Consider the following 23,531-nt stretch of genomic DNA (forward strand, 5'->3'; position numbering starts at 1 on the left):
ACAGCTAGTGTCTAAGGCTAGATTTGAACTCAGGTCTTCCTGCCTCCAGGCCCAGCACTCTAACCACTGTGCCACCTAGCTGTGTGTGTGTATGTATGCATGTATGTATATATGCACATATACACATATATATCTTTTTGAGGAAAATAATTCACACTAACATGTGACTAGCTGATAGATTAACACTGAAAAAATGCATTATAAAAGAGAAACTCAAAAATAGCAGGTGTCTTCCTTAGTGCCCCTTGGTCCTATTCTATCCAAAGTAATAATAATAATAATTTATAATAATGTATAATACAATGTTTATTTTATATTTATATAATACATGATATAATTTATATAATATTATGGCGAACATTTATGTTCTGATTGTTCTGTGCTATGCACTGTGCTAAGCAATTTACAATTATTATCTCATTTAATCCTCACAGCAACCCTGGGAGCTAAGTGCTGTTATTATCCCCATTTTACAAACAAGGAAACTGAGGCAGACAGTTTAAGTGACTTGCCCAAGGTCACATAGCTAATAAGTGTCTGAGGCTGAATTTGAACCCAGATCTTCCTGACTCCAGGCTTGGTGCTCTATCTACTACACTGCCTAGCTACCTACAGCAGTGGGGAAGGAGCGTCCTGTTAGATCTTTCTGGCATCATTGACTAGATTAGTTATAGAGGCTCTTAGATACATCAGTTTCTGCAGCCCAGGAGTAGAGCTTTGGGGCCAAGTTGGTGACCTTGAATCCTGAGCTGGAAAAGTCAACATACAGTCAGAGCTGGAGGAAACCTTCATTACCTAGTTCATCGAGTCCAGCGCCTTCATTCTGCAGATGAAGAAACTGAGGGCGAGGGAGATCCAGTAATCCAACAGACAGCTAAGCGCCTACTATGTTCCAGGCACCCAGCTAAGCAATGGAGATACAATTAATGAAAAGACAGTCCCCTGCCCTCAGAGAGCTTGCACTCTAACAGACTTGCCCAAGTTCCACAGATGATAAGTAGCAGCAAGTGCCAGGATTCAAATCCAGTGCTTTCCCCCATAGCACACTGCCTGCCTGGCACCAAATGCTCCTAGGAGAGGGCCTTAGGCCTCTAAATGAAGAGAAATCAGGGCCTGTGGCATAATCAGGGCTGTGATTAGGAGGGAGATATCTTTTACATAGAGCAGAATAGGGTATTCTACAGCAGGATTATAAGAAAGAACACTGGGGACTGGGAGGTAATGGGATGGACCTGACTGGGGCAAGATTTCTCCAGTAGAACTTATAAAAGGGAACAGGAGAATACATAGTTCCTAAAGGGGATTTTTGGCAGACAAATTATGGTCCTGTGATAGCCTCTTTCTCTTCCTCTTTTTTCTTCTTTCTCCACGCCCATTCACTCAAGTAGCCCATTCCGGATTGAATTTATCCTCCATAAGCAATTGTTTCTGTTTTTTCAAGATCCCCTAAGAGGGAAATTTTTTCAACAAACCCTTTATTCTACACTGTTAACAATTCCCCCTTCTCCAAGAATCTTTTCCCAGCCCCCTTCAGTGCTAGTGCTGTGATTATTTTCAGTTCATCCTGTGTATATCATATTCATATGTAATTATTTACAGGTTGTCTCTCCAATAGATTGCGTGCTCCTTGAGGGCAGGGACTGTTTTTTGTTTTTCTCTGTGTCTCCATCTCTTAGCACAGTGCCTGGCGTATAGTCAGCACTTAATAAAAGCTTATTGACTTGACTTAACCACTCTTACTCCCAAGTAGTTCTCTAAGATGATAAATTGAAGGTTGTTTTGCCTATCTGCATCTATGAAGGGAATTTCCACCTTGGAAGTTCCCCATATCATGAAGTTATATGTCATGCCTTTTAAAGAATAGAAAAGAAAAGAAAAAAAATAATCAAGGCTGAAACATTTTCAAACTTTTGGAGGATGACCACTCCAGAAATCAACACGAGATAGTTACCACATTTATTGCTTAAAATCTGAACAAGGCCTGGAGGGCAAGCTTTCAAAAGGCAGGCAGACTTTCTCTATTACTTTGATTCAAGAACAGAAATGAGAGGCCAAAAAATTGTTTTTTTAAGTACAGCATTGTGTTGAGTGTCATCCCGTGACTTACAGAGAAATTCTGTTTTGAATTAGTTGGTTAGTAGAGGAGGTGGGAAAATAAACCCAATGCCTTGGGCTTACTTATTACAATAATTTTGACATTTGTTTATAACAAGAGGCATGGAGAATAATGTTTTCTTCTTCTTTGTCTCTGCAAGTAAATGAAAACTTCACCAGAAAGTCTGTGCTTTGGAATCCATGCCTGTAGGCTACTAATGTAGTAACCCAAGAAGGAAGCTGATTTTTCTTAAGCCTAGAGATTCTTGCCCCTCGAAAGGGAAAGAACAGTTGTTGAAAGAGATGTTCTAAGCTGCTCCAAGAATCAACAATCCCTGCATTTTGTTCAGTGACCTGGGAGATGAGCCATCCCCTTTGATGTCAGCAGAGAGTACACTTTAATTATGGTTCAAAAAAGAACCTGCTTGGAGATGTCTCAAAGAAGGATGAGGTGTTTTTTCTTCCCCTCTCCATTTCATAATTTGGTCGAATCTGAATTTTTTTTTGTCATGACATAAATCGTGTTCACTGGGAAAGAATATTGAATGGTAACAAAAAGTTCTTATGATTCATGTTTAATGTTTAGTGATGAGAGAATTTTGCTTCGGAGCTAAAAAGGACTTAAGAAGCACTTTACATTACAAAAATATTTCCGATTTTAATTGATCTTCCATTATATTTGAGTAGTCAGAAATGCATTGACTTTTCCAGAGAAAGTCAGAGAGGAATGAATTAAGCAACCTGTCCTCCATCCCGAGAGTATATGAACATGGATAACAACAACATGCATTATCTAAATAGAAATCATTCATTTTGAAGACTTTTCTTGAGTGCCTACCCAGTGATGACCTTTAAGACAATTCTCTTGCCTCAAAAACTCAAAATCTGTATCTAGAATGGATTTTAGAAGCCTTCTAGTCAAGCCCTCTCATTCATAAATGAAAAAACTAAGGCCCAAAGTGGTTGAGTAATTTGCCAAAGATTAGGAAGGAAGGAAGGAAGGATTTATTAAGCGCCTAAGCACTTTACAGATATCTCATTTGATTTCACAGCAACCCTGGGAGGTAGATGCTACTATGATTCCCCCTTTACAGTTGAAGAAACTGAGGCAGTTTAAGTGGCTTGTCCAGGTTCACATAAGCAAGCATCTTGGGACGGGATTTGAACTGAGGTCTACTTGACTGTAGGCCCGGCCCTCTCTCCACTGAGTCACCTACCTACCTCGGCACTTAAGTGTGAGAGCCAGGATGTGAAATGAGGTCCTCCAACTCCAGATCGCAGCATCTTTTCCACTGGGCCACAACATATCTTTTACAGCCTTGTTGGGAGGTGGGATATATAAATGAAGTACAGAGAAGGAAACCAAGGTAGCTTGGGAGAAATACAAGACATAAGAGAAATACAAAGTTTGTGGGGAGAATTCAAGAGATCATTTCTTTGGACTTGGGGTCAAGAAAGGGGACTGGGGATTGAAAACTTCTTAAAGAAGGTAGCATATGAACAGAGTTTTGAAAGATGTGTAGGATTTCCAACAGGGAGAAAAAGAGGTTGAGAAAAAGGAGTAGGTGAAAAGTAAGAAAAGGTCTAAGAATCGAATATAAGAAAAAAAGAAGAGTGGAGAAGATGCCCCAATCTATTATTTAGCCATTCAGTTAAGTAAGGTTCACAGCAACCCTGTGAGATAGGTATTATAATAACCACTTCATATAGGAGGAAACTGAGGCTCAGAGAGGTTACATCCTAAGAAAGGCCACTTTCCCATTTCAGGTTGCTTTACCTCTCCAAAGTTGCTAGGATCTGAACAGAAATTCCTGCTGTAGCATCTTCAACAAGTGATCATCTGGCATCTTCCCCCATTAGGTTGTAAGCATCTTGAGGGCAAGGACCATTTTTTAAAATTTGTGATTGTATCCCCGGTGTTTAGCACAGTGCCTGGCACATAGTAGGTGCTTAATACATGTCTACTGACTGTTGATTATCTGGCCTCCATTAGGCCCACAAATGGGGAAGTGCCTCCCAAGGCTTCACATTCCACTTTTTGAACAGCTCTTTTTTTCCTTATTTATCTACAGCCAAATTCTGTAACTTGGGCTCATAGTCTTTTCCTTGGCTCCTAGGATTGCCTGCTAAGGTCAAGCTGAACAAGTCTAATCCCTCTTCCACACACAGCCCATCAAAAATGGAAGACAGTTATTAAATTCCCCCTAAATCTAATCTTTGCCCTGGCACCTTCAACCAAACCTCCTCTGACATGGTTCCTAGGCTGCTCATTATCCTGTTGACCTTCCTTTGGAGAGCTACAGCTTGTTAATGGCTTTCCAAAAATATGGCTGCCAGAATGGAACATCACGCTTGAGGTATGGCATGGCTAGGAGAGAGTCCAGTGGCTCTCCCAACCCCCTCATTCCTCACCTTGCTTCTATCAATTTCACTTAAGATTTCATTGGGATTTGTTTGGGTTTTTCTTTTTTGGCTACCACTATAGACTCAGTGAGCTTATGGACCATTAAAACCCCATTCCCCACCCCTTCTTTACCATATCTTTTTCATTCATTCATCCTCTATTATATAGTTGATTTTTTTTAACACAACTGTGGAACTTTGCCTTTGTTCCTATCAAATTTTCCCTTCTTAGATTTGGCTCATGGTTCTGCCCTACTGAACTCTCTTGGAAGGGCCAGTTCTGTCATCCGTCATGCTAGCCATCCCTCCCAGCTTCCTGTGATGTGCAAATTTAATTGGCACACTATCTCTGCCTTCATCCCTTCCCTGCTTATTTTCTTTCCCTTAATGTGGACTTCTATGATAACATTCTAAAACTGAAGTGCATTTATCCTTACAAAATTTTGGTTTTGGCCCAGATAGTCAGCCTATGAAGGTATTTTTTCATCCTAATTCTTGAGTAATTATAGAAGGTAGAAGGAAGACAAAGAGCCCATTTAGCTGAGCCTCTTCATTTTATAGATGAAGAGAACTGAAGCCCAAGCAAGTTTTCATTTGTCCAAGGACGCCCATTTATTTTATCATTCACCATATTAGCTGTACCTTAGTTTTATGTCATTCACAAATTGAATAAAGATATAATAATAAATGTCTTCTTAGTCCTTCCTGTATCAGCCAATAAAAACCATGAAGACATATCATATGACAGCCACATCCATCATCAGGGCCAGTCATTTATTATCACTGGTGCATTATTCCAGGCTTTTCATGGCCTCTTCTGCATCTAGTTTCTCATCTTATACTATCCGATAAATGGTGATTGAGGGATAGCTAGGTCGCACAGTGAATAGGGCACCAGACCTGGAGTCAGGAGGACCTGAGTTCAAATCCGGCCTCAGATACTTAATAGCTGTGTGACATTTGGCAAGTCACTTAACCCTGATTGCCTCCAAAAATAAAAATAAATAAACAATGATTGAACCTAGTCAGCAGCAGGCTTCCAAATGTAAGAGGAAGGGTAAGGGAAAGCCCTGGTAGCCACAGGGTTCCTGTGACTCCATCTTCCTTATATAGGGGCAATAATATTAAGGAAAAAAATTCTAATTGTATTTCAGAAAAAAAAAAGCAATTTATATATTATTGGAAAGAGTCCTAGACAGAGCGTTAGAACACCTGGAATCTAGTATCAGCACCAGTTTAAGTCACTTCCCTTTCTAGGCCCCAGTTTCTTCTTCTGTAAAATGAGAGAGCTTGGAAAAATTGATCTCCTAAGTTCCTGTCAGAGTCTATTGCTGGGGCTTAAAGGGCTTTACAGAAGAGTTAAATAACCCAGTCTTTTATGAAATTAACAGGCCCTTTTATTTAGTGTGTTTAAAATAGTTCTTAACCTGGGATTCTGCTGCCGCTATTCGGTCATTTTCAGTCATGTCTCTTTGGGAGTTTTCTTGGCAAAGATACTGGAGTGGTTTGCCATTTCCTTCTCCAGTTCATTTTACAGATGAGGCAACTGAGGTAAACAGGGTTAAGTTACTTGCCCAGGATCACACAACTAATGTCTGAGACCAGATTTGAACCCAGGAAGAGTAGTTGTTCTGATTCCAGGCCCACACTCTATCCACTGTGCCATCTAACTGCCCTGAAATATTCCCAAACAGGATACCAAAAAAAATCACTTCTGACCTGTTGAGACTCTGTAGTTATTCATAATATAATGTGTGCTTTGCTCCTTCTCCTGATATTATATTAATCATTTCTACCATTGGTAAAGGGGTATTTATATCTAATCTACCATTGTTGTTATTTTATTCATTATTGTGCTGACCCTTGTCAGGGAGGAGAGGAGTCAAGAATTTCTGTGCTTGGATCAGCAAGAGTATCTTATGTGAAGATATTAAACCTATTAAGCACTCAATATACTACATCAAAGTCTTTTTCCTTCCCTGATGGCCTTATTTTGAAATGCAGTTTATTTGCTATAACTGACCTTTTTATTAGCTTTATTAGCATTTAGAAAAATAAATAGGTGGGGTTAGTGGATTGTAGGCCTCTTGTATCATAAAGTGTGCGAATCCCACTTCTTACCCTATTAGCCCAGTGACTTGTGGGTGAGTCACTTAAACTCCAGTTGCCAAGACTGTAATTTACATAGGAGTGGCAGACTAGCATTTTTGGAGTGAGTTTTCACACCTGGAGATTCTAGTTAGGGAACCCATTTTATTGCTGAACAGCTCTGATTGCCAGATTTTTTTTTCTTTTTTTTTTGATGAGTGGAACTCCATTTAGACTTTACTTCCTCTTATTCTACAGTGGCCTCCTTACTGACCCTTGCACAAAAGAGTCCATCTCTCCAGCCTTTTCACTGGTTGTCCCCATAGCGAAGCACTAGGTTAGAATTGAAACAAAAGATGGCTGGCCCAGTTTACCATTACAAAAGTATCAATCTGGGGTGGGGGAGACCCCACAATTACTATTTGCCCTCATTCTAAGCCAATCAAATCCAAACAGTGAATTGGTTCTAATTCTTCCTTACAACATGACTAATGTGAAAATGTTTAATAGGAATGTGTGTGTATAGCCTATATCAGATTGCACTCTTGGGGAGGGGTAAGAAGAAAAAATTAAAACTCAAGCTTATGGAAGTGATTGTTGATAACTCAAAATAAATAAATAAACAAACTGAGCAACAAAGGCTTGGGCTGGGGCCTGTTATTTGCCATTGAATGAAAGCCAGAGTAATTTGGGTTGAAAGGCATAGTCTAGTAGCTCTATTTGAATTACAATGGGCTTTTTAAAAGCCTGTTTTTCCAGAGCTATACTTTGAGAAATCATAAGTGAAAACTGTGCAAAACAAAGTAAATTGTTCCAGCTTTTTGAGAAAAATAATAATAAAATAAATAAATAGAAAATTTTTTAAATCTAGCCTCCAGACCCTTCCAAGCACCCCCAAAATTATGTTCCTTTAGACAGAGCACCCACGTGGCATGACCTCTGACAAACTGAGAGATGGGAAAGACCTTAATTTAAAAAGCCCATGGTCACCCGCTGCATGCTGGGTCATCTCCAGGCTTCTTGACTCTTGTCTTGCTACTGGACTCCAGTGACTCTGGAGGAGAGAGTGAGGCTGATAACTTTGTGCAGCTCTGCCTCACTCAGATCCAGTTCACTGGCAAGTCAAGACATCACCCTCCTGATATCATTGGAACCTCTTTGAGAACAAAGAATGAACAACAACAAATACTTCATTAATGAAATGCTTTCCCTCCTCACGCTCACCTCCCAGATTCCCTGGCTTCATTCACATCCCAGCTAAAATCTAGCTATAATCCAACCTTCTTCCCCAAGTCTTTGCTAATCCTTCTTAATGTTATCACTTTTTCCCTGAGATTCCCCTTAATTTATCCTGTTGGTTTCTTGTTTGCACATAGTTCTTTTGATACTGTCTACTCCATTAGATTGTGAGCTTCTTGTAGGCGGGGGCTTTTCTTTGGTTTGTTTGGGGGGGTGGAGTTGCCGTTCTTTGTATTCTTAGCACTTAGCAGTTTTTGACATATATTAAGTACAATACTTAATAAATTCTTCTTGGCTTGACTTCACTTTCTCCCCAGTAATTTGCAGTTTTCTGGAATTTAAAGTTGAGTGACTTATAGATTGCTTAAAGCTTATAGGGAAAGGGAGTTGGGGTATTTTTGTGGGGGTGGAGGAGATAACCACACTGATTAAATCACACAACTGGACCCTTCCCTCACCCCCTCCCAAAAAAATGTAATCCTATCTTGTTCACTTACTTGTTTCATCCTTAACATCTCAGGCCTTCTTTATGAAGCCTTCCTGATTTTCCCTACCCATCCCAACAGCTGCTATTTCCCCAACACCAAGGTGACTTATAATATACACGTTAGTATCCCCATATCAGGAAAGAACTGTTTTTGGTTTCTTTTTATTATATTTGCATATCCTAGAATAATTTCTGGCACTTATTAGAAGCTTATTCATTGATTAATTGCTTTCTTTGCTGCAAAGTGTCATTTATCCTTCCTGAAGACCCAACAGTAGAGTTCTTTTGAAGACTTGACTTTGTAAGATATTTCTCTTCCCATTTAATGTGAATACAGTTTTAGCGGGAAACTTGATGTGAAGCTGTTTTTCTTTTTTTCCTGAAAGTGTCTGAAGTACAGAGATTGGTTTTTTTTTTTTTTACTGTGGCTATTGGGAGATTCAGAACTTAGCCAAATCCCTTTCCCTCTTTGGGCCTCAGTTTCCCTATATGTCAAATAAGAGAGACTTGAAGATCTCTAAGGTCTCATCTAGCTGTGACATTCGATTCTACAAACATTAAGTGCCTACTGTATATAAGGAGAGGCAACGTAGCACAGGGTTAAAGAGTTACCTTCAAAATCAGGATGATCTTGGGGGGGATGGCTTTACTTCTTAGTGTCCTCACCAAACTGTCCAATGAGGAGTTGAAGAACAGTTGTTGATATACATTGGTGGAGGACGTTTTCTCACCAGGAGTTTGGTACAGAAATGAAATCACAAGTCTGGACCCAAAAAATGACCAATTGATTTGTGTGCTGCCAGAATATCATTCTTCCTCATTTCTTCATCCTTCAGTTTCAAAAACTGCCACCATTTATCATTAAGTCTTCCCGGGTGTTCTCTGATTTCCTTTTTTACTTCTTTACTTTGGAAACCAGCGCCATTTTCTCATTTCCTTCTGGTAACTAAGATTTGTGCTTTTAATTCTTTAAGAACTTCTTACTAGACCTAAATCTGGATCTCTCCTTCTCTGCCCACTTCTTTGTCCTATGGAGTGACGTCCCTCTGATTGCTCTGCCTGTGGACAGGCCTGGATTATTTGCTGCTGCTGCTGCATTCTGTAATTGGTGGTGATGCTCTTTGTGGGTGTCCTTTATTTCAGACTGTTTATCTTTACAGGCTTTCTTGATTTAACTTGTCTTCCAGGCCAGTCTCTTACTGTTTGCGGTCATTCTTTTGGAAGACTGAGTGTCTTGCTCAAGAAAGACTGCCTCCTTTGCTGCTAAGTCATGTCCATGCTCATATTTCTCACATCTGTCTCCTCTCCACATACTCAACCACCATCCTAATTTGAGTGCTTGTCACAGGAACTATTGTAATAGCCTCCTAATTGGTTTCCATCCTTAATAGCTATAATAATGGCTCACATTTATATGGTGTGCACTATGTGTCAGGCACTGTGCTCTACAATTAACACCTCATTTGATCCTCACAATTCTCTACCTTCCACTCTCCATTCTCCATATAACTTCCAGAACAATCTTCCTAAAAGTCACAGGTATAACCAAGTTACTCCCCTGCTCTAGAATTTTCAATAACTTCTTATTGCCTGGCAATAGGATTAATAAATGTTTATTGATTAATTGATTGATTATTGCCTCTGGGATAAGGTGCAGACTTTTCTTTTTGATATTTAAAGCCCTGTACAATATATATGCACCCTACCTTTCCACAGGTATTTCACGTTATTACTCTCCATGCATTCTACATTCCAGACAACTGTCCCACATGCTTTTCTTCAAACATGGAATTCCATTTCCTACCTTCAAGCTTTTGCATGAACTGAGTCTCATTCCCTCCTCACCAACATTTCCTGGAATCCTTAAGGCTCTTTTGAGGTGCTATCTCCAAAAGTCTGTAAATGGGGCAACTAGGTGGCACAGTGGATAGAGCACTGACCCCAAAGTCAGGAGTACCTGAGTTCAAATCCAGCCTCAGACTTGACACTTACTAGCTGTGTGACCCTGGGCAAGTCACTTAACCCCAATTGCCTAAAACACAAAAACAAAAACAAAAGTCTCTAATTGTTTGTGACCTCTTCCTCCTCAAATTATATCTCTTTACACGTTGACATATTGCATTCTATTGCATTAGAGATTGTAAGTTCCTTGCAGACAAGGACTATTTTTCCCTTTTTTTTTTTTTTTTTTTTTTGGTCTGCATAGCCTCCCCAGTGTCTATCACAAATAGGCATTTCACAAATGCTTATTGAGTATGGTTGAGGTAAGACCTTTGTCGGATTTTCTTTAAGCACTTTTATCTCCATTTGATCCTTAGGTCTCAAGCATTGATAGTGTTGTTTTGCTTCTTAACATGATGGCACATTCAGCGTTCTCTCATTTTGCCTTGTGACATGAGGGCAAGGATTGTAGATTTAGTGACAGACTGGATTTGAACTCAGGCCCTGTGTCGTGTGTAGAGAACTAATCATAGAACCAGGAAGACTTGAGTTCAAGTGGTGGTATTGTTACCCTTGGCAAATCACTTAACCCCTCAATGCTCTCGGACACTCCCTGAGACTCTTAAGTTGTAGCAAAGGTCCCAACCCACATGGGTAGAGGAGGTTTTCTCATCTAATACTTCCTTAACCAATGGGATCATCCATCCATTTCCTATCCCTTATCCACTGTATCTAGTGTCCTCTGTTATTTTTCATCTTTGTGTCCCCATAACTTAGCCTCAGGGCCTTACACATGGTTCACATCTGCAATTCAGCATTGGAGGAAGTACCTGGTAGGAAATTCCCTGTACCAACGCAAATCTGCAACTTCTGTTTTTAGAGCGGCCCTGAGAGGTTAGCAGCTTGCCCAGGGTCACAAAACCAGTAAGAGAAGAGACTTTAACCCAGGTCTTCCGGACTTCTTAGACCTTATTCCCCTCCATGTACTTTATGAACCGCTGATGCTAGCCTCCTCACTGCCCAAGACTCCATCGCCGGACTCTGTGAATTTTCACTGACTGGCCCCTACACCTGGAATTCCCTCCCTACTCTGCCTCTTGGCTTCACTGACTTCCTTCAAACCTCAGCTAAAATCCCATCTTCTTCTTGCCTGGTCCTCCTTAATGTGAGCACCTTCCCTCTGAGATCTCCAGTTTATCCAGCCGTGGTCTTGCTTGCACACAGTTGTTTGCATGTTCTTTTCCCCATTAGATTGTCAGCAATTTGAGTGCAAAGGTTATTTCTGCCTTTCTAGGAATCTCCAGTCCTTAACACAGTGCCTGGCACATAGTAGGCACTTTAAAAACACTTATGGGTTGACTCCAAAGTCCAACAGTTTTGATTTTAAAAGAATTAAAAACGAGCTTCAGCAGGTTTTTTAAAATGGGTTATCAGTCATCAAAGCTCTACTGATAAATCGTTATGTTTTAGGTATTTGGAATTATTGTTTAGTTTTACTTTGGACATACTGTGTGTCTAGTCCTGCCAAGGTCAAGGCTGAGGTCTTGAGTGGCACAGGTGTAAGACCTGGATTGTTTGAATCAGTAATATTGATTATTCAGAGTCAACCTTTGCCTCTTCAAGGTTTCACTGTCTGAATAAAAGGGGTTTTTTTGGTATCCTTGACTGCAGTAATAGAACTATGAGGTTCCAACCCGTGGCTTGAGAATGGAATCACTTCTTCTATTCAGAGCTCTGGTGTACAGTCTAGCTGTTAAAAATAGTGGCAATAACTTTTGCATAAGGAATTAGATGTAGTCTCTTCTCTTCCCCAGTTCACCATGTCCAGCTCTGTGCTGGGCACTACAGATTTTGTAAGACATGGTAGGCATAGCCCCAGAAAAGAGATAAGAAAATGCACCACCCTCCCCTCTTTATAAAGCTGAGAGACTATTGGTGTGGAATTGAAACTCTGTTGATGGATGGATTAGTTTGGCTGAATTCACAGCAGATGGCTTCCATTTTCTTAGTACAATAGGAGATGAGGTTCACTGCATTGAGGAATTGAGGGGAGGAAATGCTGTAAGAGGCTGGGAGAGAAGAAGAAGTTTGAAACAGTCCTTGTGGACTGTGAGTGAGATAGAAAGTTGATTAGAGAGAAGGAAAAGCATTATCATGTAGCAATGGGGACCCAGTCAAGAATTCCTACAGCAAAGGTGAGAAGGAAGAACAGGGCTAAGAGAATGAGGGAGGGAGAGAGAGAGAAGATAGGATCCATCCCTTCCTTCCTGTTCTGTGCCAACACCCTAGCATATGTCTTCATTACTGCCCAGTTGGGCTGTGATAATAGCCTCCCCTCTTTCTCTCTCCCCAGCTTGCATTGCTGCCCCACTAATTTTCCCGATACTTGGATCTGGTCCTACCATTCCTCTGCTCTTCAGATGGAACATATGGAGGCGATCTCCAGACCTGTTTTTGGAGAGCCCAGCATTATCTCCAGATGATGATGAGACACCAAAAGAGAACATTAGTAGATATAACCAACCAACAAAATTATAATCTATTTTGTGTTATTGATAGGTGACCAAGTTGTATCTTCCTTTCTAGACCCATTCTATCCTCTTTATCTATGTAGCATGGTCCTGGGATGTGGTATGTAGCAAATAAATGGAAAGAAGGAAGTAATGATTAGGATTGATTTGATTATTATTCCCAGAGCTAGAGGTGGAAAGGGAAGGAGAGGTCATGGGATTGGGAAAAATTTAGGCAGCTCAGTGGACCTATGCCTGGGGGTAGAGCCCAGGACCTCAGCATGGGATAAAAAGTGACATTAAGGAGAATTTATGGACTTAAGCCTTCCCAAGTCGAAAGTTTAGATCTGAAAACTGGGAAAGAATCAAATGTAACTTCTAAGTTTTAAATCTAAGACAGAATGAATGAATGAACGAATGAATGAATAAAGCATTTGTTAAACACTTACTACATCTGCTTTTTGGTGAGGCAGTCGGAGTTAAGTGACTTGCCCAGGGTCACACAGCTAGTAAGTGTCAAGGGTTTGAGGCCGGATTTGAAGTCAGGTCCTCCTGAGTCCAGAGCTGACACTCTATCCACTGCACCGCCCAGCTGCCCCTGAATACTACATCTTAAGAATTGTGCTAAGCATTGGGGATAGAAATAGAAAAGTAAGGCAGTTCCTGCCCTAGAGGGGCTCCCATTCTAATTGGGGAGACAACAAACCTATTTGGGAAGTTTCAGCTGCAAGTCCAATGAAAAGGCCCCATGATCCTTAGAGTAGAGTGAAAAACAGATGGTAATGACTCTTCCTTAATGTCATTCCCACTGATATTGATGTTGAATCATTTGACAGTGCCAAGGACTTTGGTAGCAAAAACATTCTTTTTTGGGTCTTTTGAGACTGTAGTACTTGCAGGAGCAGTGGTCAGGCTGCATCTCCACAAGGGCTGCTTCTGAGGATGATGATTGTGGACACTGAGCTAGACTCATTGTTATGCCCAAGGCCCTTGGGTTCACGGTACTGGGTCATGTTAATAAGGGTCTGAGGGGAAATGGCGCTCAAGATGGTGGTGCTGCACACGCTGCCTCCTGTCTCTCCCTCAAGGTGCCTTGCTGCTTTAGCTTATCTGGCTTTCCCATCCTGTGGATGGCAGCTAGTTGAGAGTTGATGTGGATGACCCCTTCTCCACAGATGCCATCTTCCCAGATGATGGTTCGTAAGGGCTAGGCTGGAAGCAGGATTCTCTTGGGTGGGGTGGGGAACTGTGAAGTTTGTATTCAGTCAAAGAAAGGGCCACACTTGAGGACGTAGAGGCCCATCCTTGATCTAGGGGTACTGGCACTCCCAGGACTCTTGTGTCTATCTTCCTGTTAGCGGTAGCTGGTCAATAGTTGGTGGTAGCGGTGATGAGGGAGGTGAGCCCTTCACAGTCATTTCAGTTCTCAATGGTAGCTAAAGATGCTAGGCTGGAAACAGGTCTGGTGGCTTAGCAGACACCACTATTCCTAAAAACTTTCGGGTTCATAGTCTTGGACTGTCTCCAACAGGGTTCAAATGGAAACAATAAATAAATTTGTTTTTTGTTTTGTTTTTTTTTAAGGCAATTGACTTGCCTAAGGTTAAGTGACTTGCCCAGGGTCACACAGCTAGCATCAAGTATTTGGTCTGAGGCCGAATTTGAACTCAGGTCCTCCTGACTTCAGGGCCGGTGCTCTATCCACTACGCCACCTAGCTGCCCCAATAAATAAAATTGTTTACTTGCCTGGCACATGCTGCCTCTACCTCTGGGTGCCCAGCTGTGTTAGTTAGGCTGGCTTGCCTGCTGAAAGGTGGTACCTGAAACTTTAGGAGGGATGTGGTTTGGCATGGAATAAGAAAATGTTGGAGCAAGAAAGGCACTTCAAGAGTGATTTTTTTTTTATTTTCAAAACTGAAACCACAAGGTATTGGGAGTATTGATACAAAATCCAGGTGGAAATATTCAGAAGGCTGTTGGAAACGTGGAGCTGTCGAGCTCAAGAAGGAACTGAGAGTTGGGCATTGAGATTTGAGACTCAGGAGGGTAAATAAATGAGTTGATCAAAGAAGGAGTCTCAGAGAGGAGTGAGCAGAGTCTCCAGGAGGAAACTAAGTTGCCCCTTGAAAGAGACAAAGGGAATAGCCCGAGGTTCCTTCCACCTCCTAAGTCTTATTACCTTTGTCTTTTTCATTTCATTTTCATTTTCACTTCATTTCATTGCTATAAGTCTTTAACTAATACTAGTAACTAGTAACTTCCTAGACTCTTTCTTCTCCTCAAAAATGCTCTAAAAAGCACATGGCCTCTAAATCTTTCAGGTTCCCTGCACTCTCCTGTCCGATTAAAAAAGTGTCTCTCCCTGGTCCCCTGGCCATGTTTCAGTACTCAGACCGGCAGTATCTTTCAGATGATAATTTGCCTAAAGGCCAGGAATAGTAAACTCTGTCTTTGAGGGATTTTGACTTAGATAAGCAATTATTTAACTAGTAATCATAAATCACAGGCAGCTATATAGCACAATGTGCCTAGCCTGGAGCCAGGAAGATGTTCAGTGGTTTTTCAGTCATGTATGACTCTTCATGACCCAACTTGGGGTTTTTTTTTTTATATTGATACTGGAATGGTTTGACATTTCCTTCTCCAGCTCATTTTATAAAATACATTACCCAGCTATAGTGTCTGAGCCCAGACTTGAACTCAGGAAGGCTTGAGTTCAAATCCTACCTCAGAAACTAGTGATTTCTCTAAGGTCATGCTGGTAAATGGCAAGGCTGAAATTCAAACCTAAGTCTTTTACCTCCAAACTCACCACTCTTTCTACTACATCAGGGGTCTTCTAGGATAAATATGATTATTCCCATTTTACAAGTGAGAAAACTAATGGTCTGGGAAGTTGTAACTTGTATGCTGTCATAAATAGTTATTAAGTGCTGGAGTTAAGACTTTAAGCCATTTCTTCTCATTCCCAGTAGTTCTTTCCACTATACCATTAGATCTCATTAAAAACATCGAAGGAGCCTTAAGCTTTTCCCAAGTTTTTTTTTCCCCTTTCTAATCCAGTGAATCTGCAGGACAAGTTAGGCAAGGAGGTAATAGGAAGGATTGCCCTCTGTTACAGCTGACTCAGAAGGTAGGTAGGTGTCTTTCCCATGGAACCAAAGCTCTTAGTTGGCATTTTCTTCACCTGCACAGTAGCCCAGGCACATTGTATGTGCCCAGTGAGTGTTTGTGGAAGGAAGGAAGGAAGAAAAAGAAAGAAACAGAGGGAGGGAGGGAAGCAGGAGGAAACGAATGAATTAGATCTGTTGACTGGAACTCAAGGCAGATTGGATTTCTGAGAAATTTTTTTCCTCTGTGAAGTGCTCCCTAACTTCCCCACTAGAAATGATCCCTACTTCTCCCTCAACTCCAAATCTGCTACCTCTACTATTGAATGTCTCAGTGCTCTTATCACATTATAAGGGGTGTTCTGCCTAAAATTTTGGTGGATACTGTCACCTGAAGACTACAACTAATCTGTACTTTTTCCATCCTGTATAATACTGATCCTGTCTATTTCCATCACTCCTCAAAGAGAATCTACCCATTTATCTAGAGGCCTGACTCTCATTCTTTTAATATCTTGATTCTTGATTATCAGAATATACCACTTGAATTGCCCATCAGCCAGAACTCATTAATTCTTACCACAGGACTGGCCCAACTCCTTTTCCATTCTTAAATATCTATGAGAGATTGTGCTTTTTATGCCAGCTCTGACACACGTCATTGTTGGTAACCAGCTGTAGCCTGCTCGCACCCACAATGTCTCTTCCCCTTGCCCTTTGGGTTCTTTACAATTTTTATCCTCAGATCATAGAGCTCCATGATTCATAGCCACAGAGCATCATGGGAAGAACCCTGGCATTAGAGAAATGGGCTTTTGTGGCAGCTAACAGTTTGGGATTTTTCAAAGAACTGGGCAAATTTATCCACCCACAAATTGATCTGAACAATATGAGCTTGTTAATCTACTTTGCTTTTCCAATTTTGGTTGGTTAACACTCTGGTATATAGAAAAGAGTACCAGCCTTGGAGTGAGGAGAGCTCTGGTACTTATTAGCTATATTGTTCTGGGCAAGTCACTTAACCTCTTTGAGATGCAGTTTTTTTCATCTTTTTTTTTTTTCTAACGTTAACATGTTACCAGCAGCTAGGTGGTACAATGGCTAGAGTACTGGACTGGGAATCAGAAAGGCCTGACTTCCAGTTCAAAAAGGTTCACAAACACTTAATAGATATGGAATTCTGGGGAGGTCATTTAACCTCTGACTGCCTCGATTTCCTCATCTGTAAAATGAGGATAGTAATGGCAACTACTTCCCAGAGTTGTTGCAAGGATAAAAAGAAAAATAATATTTGTAAATCATTTTGCAAACCTTAAAGTGCTACATGAATTCTAGCTATTATTATGTGCATCTATATTGATTGATAAAATCCAATTTTTATACTTACAACATGAAATGAAAGCCATAAAATACTATTAATATGATAGGAGGGCTTGTTTTGGAACAACTTTTTCAAAACATCATGTTATCGATATCGCTTCTCAGATCTTTTTCTTTGGTTCCCCTTTCTTTAAAATATTTTTTATTCATATCTTTATTTTCACCTACATCTACCAATGTAGCACTTCCCGCTTCCTGACTACAAAAGGGGAAAGGGAGAAGTTCAGCAAAAAACCAAAAAAAAAACCCAAGATACTGAAAAGAAACATGGCATTAGATGCTGCGTTCCACACCCAAAGTCTCCTACCTCAAAAAAAAATGAAAACAAAAACTGAAGGAGATGCCTTTTTATACCTCTTCCTTAAAGCCAGGGTAGTTGTTAGGAAAGCACCTTATCAACTTTAAAATGCCATGTAAATGTGATTGGCTGCTTTGTTATCATTAAGAACTTTGGAATTGATTGTGTGATGTGGGAGACACTGGCACAGGACCACCCAGCGTGGCATACCCTCATTAGAGAAGGGGCTATGCTTTATGAGCAAAGCAGAATTGAAGTAGTTCAAAAGAAATACAAGATGTACAGATTTAGAGAATCCACCCCTAATGTTCACATGGACTATTTGTGCCCGACCTGTGGTAGAGCATTCCAAGCTCAAATTGGTCTGATCAGCCACAGCTAGACATGATATGACCTGACTCTAACATAGTGATGTCATTTTGGACCTCTTCAAGAATAAAGGACAACAACCATTGCCCACTACTGTAGGACAAGCTGTTAAATCAGATGCCGGCAGTTTGAGTCTTGCCTCTCCCACTTACTACTTCTATCACCTTGGACAAGCAAGCAATAAGTGTTTGCTGAGCACCAACTATGTGCCAGGAACTCTACTAGGCACTAGGTATATGGGACAAAGAGGAAACAGTCCCTGCGCTCAGAAAGCTTTCCTTTCGTATAAGGTAGCAACATGCACATTTATAAGTATATACCAAATAAATACTGAATAATTTTGGGGGGGGGGGGTTTGGGAAGGATGTCAAGAAATGCTTCATGTAGGAGATGGACATTAAACTGAGCTTTGAAGGAAACCTGGGATTCTAAGAGGCAGAAATGAAGACAATGCATTCTAGTCATGGGAGATAGCCTGCGCAGAGGTGCAGAGATCAGAGATGGGGTGTCATGTATGTGAGGAACAACAAAAAGAGAAGTTTGGCTTGACTTTAGAGTGCAAGATAGGAATGTATAAGAAATCTAGAAAGGCTAGTTAAAGGCGGATTGTGTAAATTCATCCCTGTAATAGGGAGCCACTGGAGTTTATTGAGAAGGGGAGTACCACTGTTGGGCCCTCTTTGGGCCTTAGTTTCCTCTTTTGTAAAATGAGGGGTTGGGCTAGGTGACCTCAGATCACTTCCAACACTAGATTATGATTCAATGAACCTAGTGATTGCCCTCCCCCAAAAGAATAATGCCGTCCTGGTGTGATGGGAGCTGTCCAGCTGCAGCTAGCTGACAAGTGAGGAAGGAGTGGCCAGCCTCACACAGCTGAATGTAAGAATGTGCACTGGGAGACCAGATACTGCCTTCTGCCACCGGCTCCTCAGCTCAGCACCTCTCAGCCCCTAGCCAGTGACCTGTCTGGGTATAACTACAACCCCTTACACTCTAGTCATTCCTTGAGCAAGGAACTCTCATTGTAGCTTTTCCTCCTCCCCAGCTCTGAAGCTTAGGCCATGGAACACTCTTGGGCTCAGCCAGTGGTATCCCTTCCCCATCCTGGCTTGAGTCTAGGAACCACAGTCCAGTCTTAAAGCACTGTCAGGGAGCCTTCCTGCCCCTGCTTTGGAGGAGCTGGCTCTTGTGGTGGGTGCCCTCCAGGGGCAGCTGTCCAGACACCGCAGTTCAGCTGTACTGGGTCTTCAGGACCTCCCTTATAGAGGAGAACGCCTGGCTGACAGCCCCCATCTAGCAGCCACCTAAGTACCTGCTAGAAATATTCCATCTAATCAGCTGTTGTGTCTGGATGAGTGGCCCAGCTGAAGTTGCTTCCACTCTCCTGCCCCCAGGAGGCACAATTTGACTATACACAAACAGGCTCCCTTGTTTCATGTTTCATGTGGCAACGCCTTACCCATTAGGTGACTGGTACTAATTGAGTTTGAGGTGCTCTTCCTAGAACTGTGGGATGTTTTGAATGACTCACTGGGTAAAGAATCTACCACCTTAAGATCAATCAGTGACAAGAAAAGGCTGGCTCTGTGGTTCAGTAAATCAGAACCTTTCATACTCTGACCCTAGATCGCCAGTGAATGAGCTGATTTATGAAGGGCTTGGCAGATCTAGTTTCAAATGAACTATCCAGAAGAGAGTCTCTAAAACTTAACTAGCTTTGCACTCATAATCAGGTCACTTAACTAATCACTTAACCACTCTGTCTCAATTTCTTCATCTGTAAAATGAGGATGATCATTAAAATACCTGCCTCCCGGGACAGTTGTGAGATAAAGGGAATAATTTTAAACTGCTATGGAAGTATCTGTACTTATATTATAGTATCTAAGTTCTCCCAGTCCATCCACAAAACTTGTCATCTTTGCTTCATCCCTCTCTCTCATCCCTTTCTACCATCCAGTCAGATGCAAAGTGCTGTTATTGATCCTATTTTCTTTTTACCCTTTTAAAAATTGATTATTGGGGCAGCTGGGTGGCACAGTGGATAGAGAAGCGGACCTGGAGTCAGGAGGACCTGAGTTCAAATCCAGCCTCAGACACTTAATGCTTACTAGCTGTGTCAACCCCAATTGCCTCACCAAAAAAAAAAAAGTGATTATTATTTACATCATTTGTTATCAACAAATAAAAGGTTGCCATTGAGTCATTTTCAGTCATGTCCAACTCTTTGTGGCCTCATCTGGGGTCTTCTCGCCTACTGTCCAACCTTAAATCTTCCTTTTCCTTTTCACGTACTTTATGTTACATTTAAACTAGACTATTCACTCTTCCTCAATCCCAGCCTGCCTCCTACTGTCTTTGTGCATTTGATCAACCTTGCACATTTCTCCCTGATACCTGAAATGCATTCTCTTCATTGTGACCGGTTCAAATCTTTTTCTTCCCTCAAGGCTCAGTTCAGGTGCCACCTCCTCAGTGGAGTCTTCCCTGATGTCTCTCAGTGAGTCATTCAACTATTAAGCACCTACTACATACCTGGCACTATGCTAAGTACTGGCGATACAAAGAAAGGCAAAAACCAATCTCACCTGAAAATTTGTTCTCTCTCTGTCTCTCTCAGTTTCCTAGTATGCATCTTTACTTTAGCTTTATTACAGTCTTCCCTTAGGAAAATAGAGAGCTGGAAGGGACTTCAAAGGCCATCTTATCTAGTCTATCATTCTCATTTTATAGTTGAAGAAACTGAGGCCCAGGGAGATTAAATCACCCAAGTAGTAAATAGTATAGTCAGAATTTGAACACAGGTCTTCTGACTCCTAACTTCCCATGGCACCATATACTGTCACTTGGATTATGCATATGTATAGTTTTATACCCCATCTATCATGGTAGACTGTAAGCTCCCTGAGGACAGGTATTGAGTCTGTTTTTTCATGTGTGTTCCCAGGACCTGGCGTAGTGCTTGACACATAATAGGCATTTAAGACAGGTTTGTTGAATTGAATTAGAACTCCTTTGTTCCTCCTGGAGATCCTGGTACTCTTGGAGACACATTGAAGGAAGAGTCCTGATAGTCAGAGACTGTAGCATGTCAGGAAATTTGTGGGCTTCCAGTGGTAAAATAAGGAGATGCCAGGATTACCTAATGACCTATATTGTTGGTTGTTTTCAGGACTGAGTGGTTTATTTGACATTGTTTGGGGGTCAGAGAGAGATGGGTCTAGGGTTACGTGTAGAGGTAGACAGCAAGAATATTCGGATTTCTTCTCAAAACATTTGCCAGCATATCATCTTGTTAAAACAGCTGTCCATCCAGGGCCTGGGCCAGAACTGGATGTTTACAGAGCTGGGGAAATGGCATTCTAAGCCAGAAGAGCCCCAGTGCTTGGCACCATTTGCATATTGTAATTGTTCGTTAACATGCATTGAATTTGGGACATTGAGTAGAGAGGGAAGTTGCCAGGGCCCCAGGCAGGGAGGTGTCAATCTGTTCCGTGTAGCCAAGAATGAAGACAAGGAGCAGTACCATACAGGAAGGATTCTGAAAGCCAAACCAGGTCATTAGGGATCTGCCAGTCAACCAGCAGTTCATAAGTCTCTACTGTGTACTTGGCATTTTTTGAGGCTCTGGGGACAAAGACAAAAATGAAACAGTAACAGTGTCTGCTCTCAAAGAGCTTACATTCTACTGGGAATTATACGTACCAAGATTCCTAAGTACAAGATACATAGAAAATAAATATAAAGTAATTTGGTGGAGGAGAGAACATGAACATCTTGGGGAATAAGGAAAGGTCTTATACTGGCTTAGTGGACAGAGAGATGGTCTTGGGCTCAGGAAGACCTGGGTTCAAGCCTCGTCCACATAACATCTACTGGCCAAGTGACCCTGGCCAAGTCATTTAAACCTCTTAGGGCCCTAGCAACTCTCCAAGACTGTAAGTTGTAGAACAGGTGCTGGTCTGCTTTGGTAGAGGGAGTTCCTCACCCTATAAGGATGAAATCAGGGGGCAGCTAGGTGGTGCAGTGAACAGAGCTCTGGCCTTGGAGTCAGGAGGACCTGAGTTCAAATCCAGCCTCAGACACTTAACACTGAACTAGCTGTGTGACCCTGGGCAAGTCACTTAACCCTGATTGCCTCGCCAAAAAAAAAAGCAAAGAAGCAAAGGAAAAAAGGATGAAATCTTTGGTCCAGTCATTAATAACAACAAGAACAACAATTTGATAGGAGGGAGAATACTGACAACTGGGGGAACTGGGAAAAGCTTTGATTAGTAGGTGGTGTTTTTAAGAGTGCTGGAGGTGACGAGGGAGCACACAGCAGTCATGGCAGTGGGAAATGCAATGTCCCAGTAACAAGGAGACTGCTTTTCCCATTCCCCCATAGTGGGGAATTAAGGCTTCACCACTAGAGAGCCCTGAATGCCGTCACCATGTCGTGAAGAACTCCTCACCATTACTTCTCAATGTGCTGGATCAACCGAAAGATGATGGAGAGGCATCAGATTTGCCCTCTGTGGGTACAAATATGAGACTGTAAGTTTCACAGCCATTTAACCCGGATTGGATTGACTAAATATGATCCTCCAGCATCCTAGGCCCACCTCTGACATCTGAATGAAGGTCCATCCCCAATAGGCTTTGGCACCCCTACTCATGTCTTCACTGCCTTTCTCGCCTCAGTGAGGCCCAGCGGGTCATGTTCTGCCTTTGCCCCAACAACCTGGTAGCCGACAGCATGAATCCATTCAAAATGTGGCGGATGATCTCCCAGGATCTTTGACAACCATAGATGGGCCACTATATCTACAGGCATGTCTATACCTATGAGGAATCTTCCCAAGCCAAAGACAATGGGGGGAAGTTGACAGGCTTTTTAAACCCCTATAGATTCTCCTTCAACCTTGGGAAGTGATAAGGCTAGACTTTGTTGACATACTCCCCCCGCCCCATCCTGACTAGGATGACTTACTTCCTCCCTGGTGCCATCACAGGTAGGTGCCACTTCCCTGTTCTGAAGTAAGTCTTTCAGCTCCAGTTTCCCTTTCATATCACCTCTGGCAGGGGACTCCAGTTCCTATTTCATTTTTGCTTCTGATGACCACCTCCCTCAATCTGCCCTCCCTTCTATCACCCTCTGTCCCAGTTCCTTGTCCCTCCCCACCTCCTACTTCCCTATAGGGTAAAATAGATTTCGGTACCCAATTGCATATGTATGTTACTCCCTTTTTGAGCTAAATCCAATGAGAGTAAGGTTCAAACAATGTTCAACCCTCTCCTTTTTTTCCTTCTACTATAATAAGTTTTTCCCACTTCTCCATGTGAGAAAATTTCGTTTTTCGTTTCTGGGCTGCATTATTCATAGCACTCTAGGTAAAGATTCACCTTTCCATGGTGCATCACCAATGAACTGACAAAGCACACAAACTTTGTTGCTACATCTACCACCAAAATGGTTAGGTTGCCACATTACCCAAAATGAAATTAATTGCAATAGTGTAATTCACTTCTCTAGCCCCAAATGCCCTTGTATATAAACCAAGTCTACTAAATCTGCTTCAGTTTCCAACCCTAGTTTTTTATTGTACTCATGCTATATAATAATGAGCAC

At 41.7% G+C, this 23,531-nt stretch overlaps 1 protein-coding gene across 5 annotated transcripts in view; it reads left to right on the plus strand.

The window, feature by feature from the left end:
- LOC114033991 (liprin-beta-2-like) overlaps positions 1 to 23,531 on the plus strand; it is a 198,011-nt gene that overhangs the window by 12,578 nt on the left and 161,902 nt on the right. The gene's annotated exons all lie outside the window — the stretch shown is intronic.

The sequence above is a fragment of the Vombatus ursinus genome, unplaced genomic scaffold (assembly GCF_900497805.2).
Source record: "Vombatus ursinus unplaced genomic scaffold, bare-nosed wombat genome assembly UNPS02007822.1, whole genome shotgun sequence".
Lineage (NCBI taxonomy): Eukaryota > Metazoa > Chordata > Mammalia > Diprotodontia > Vombatidae > Vombatus > Vombatus ursinus.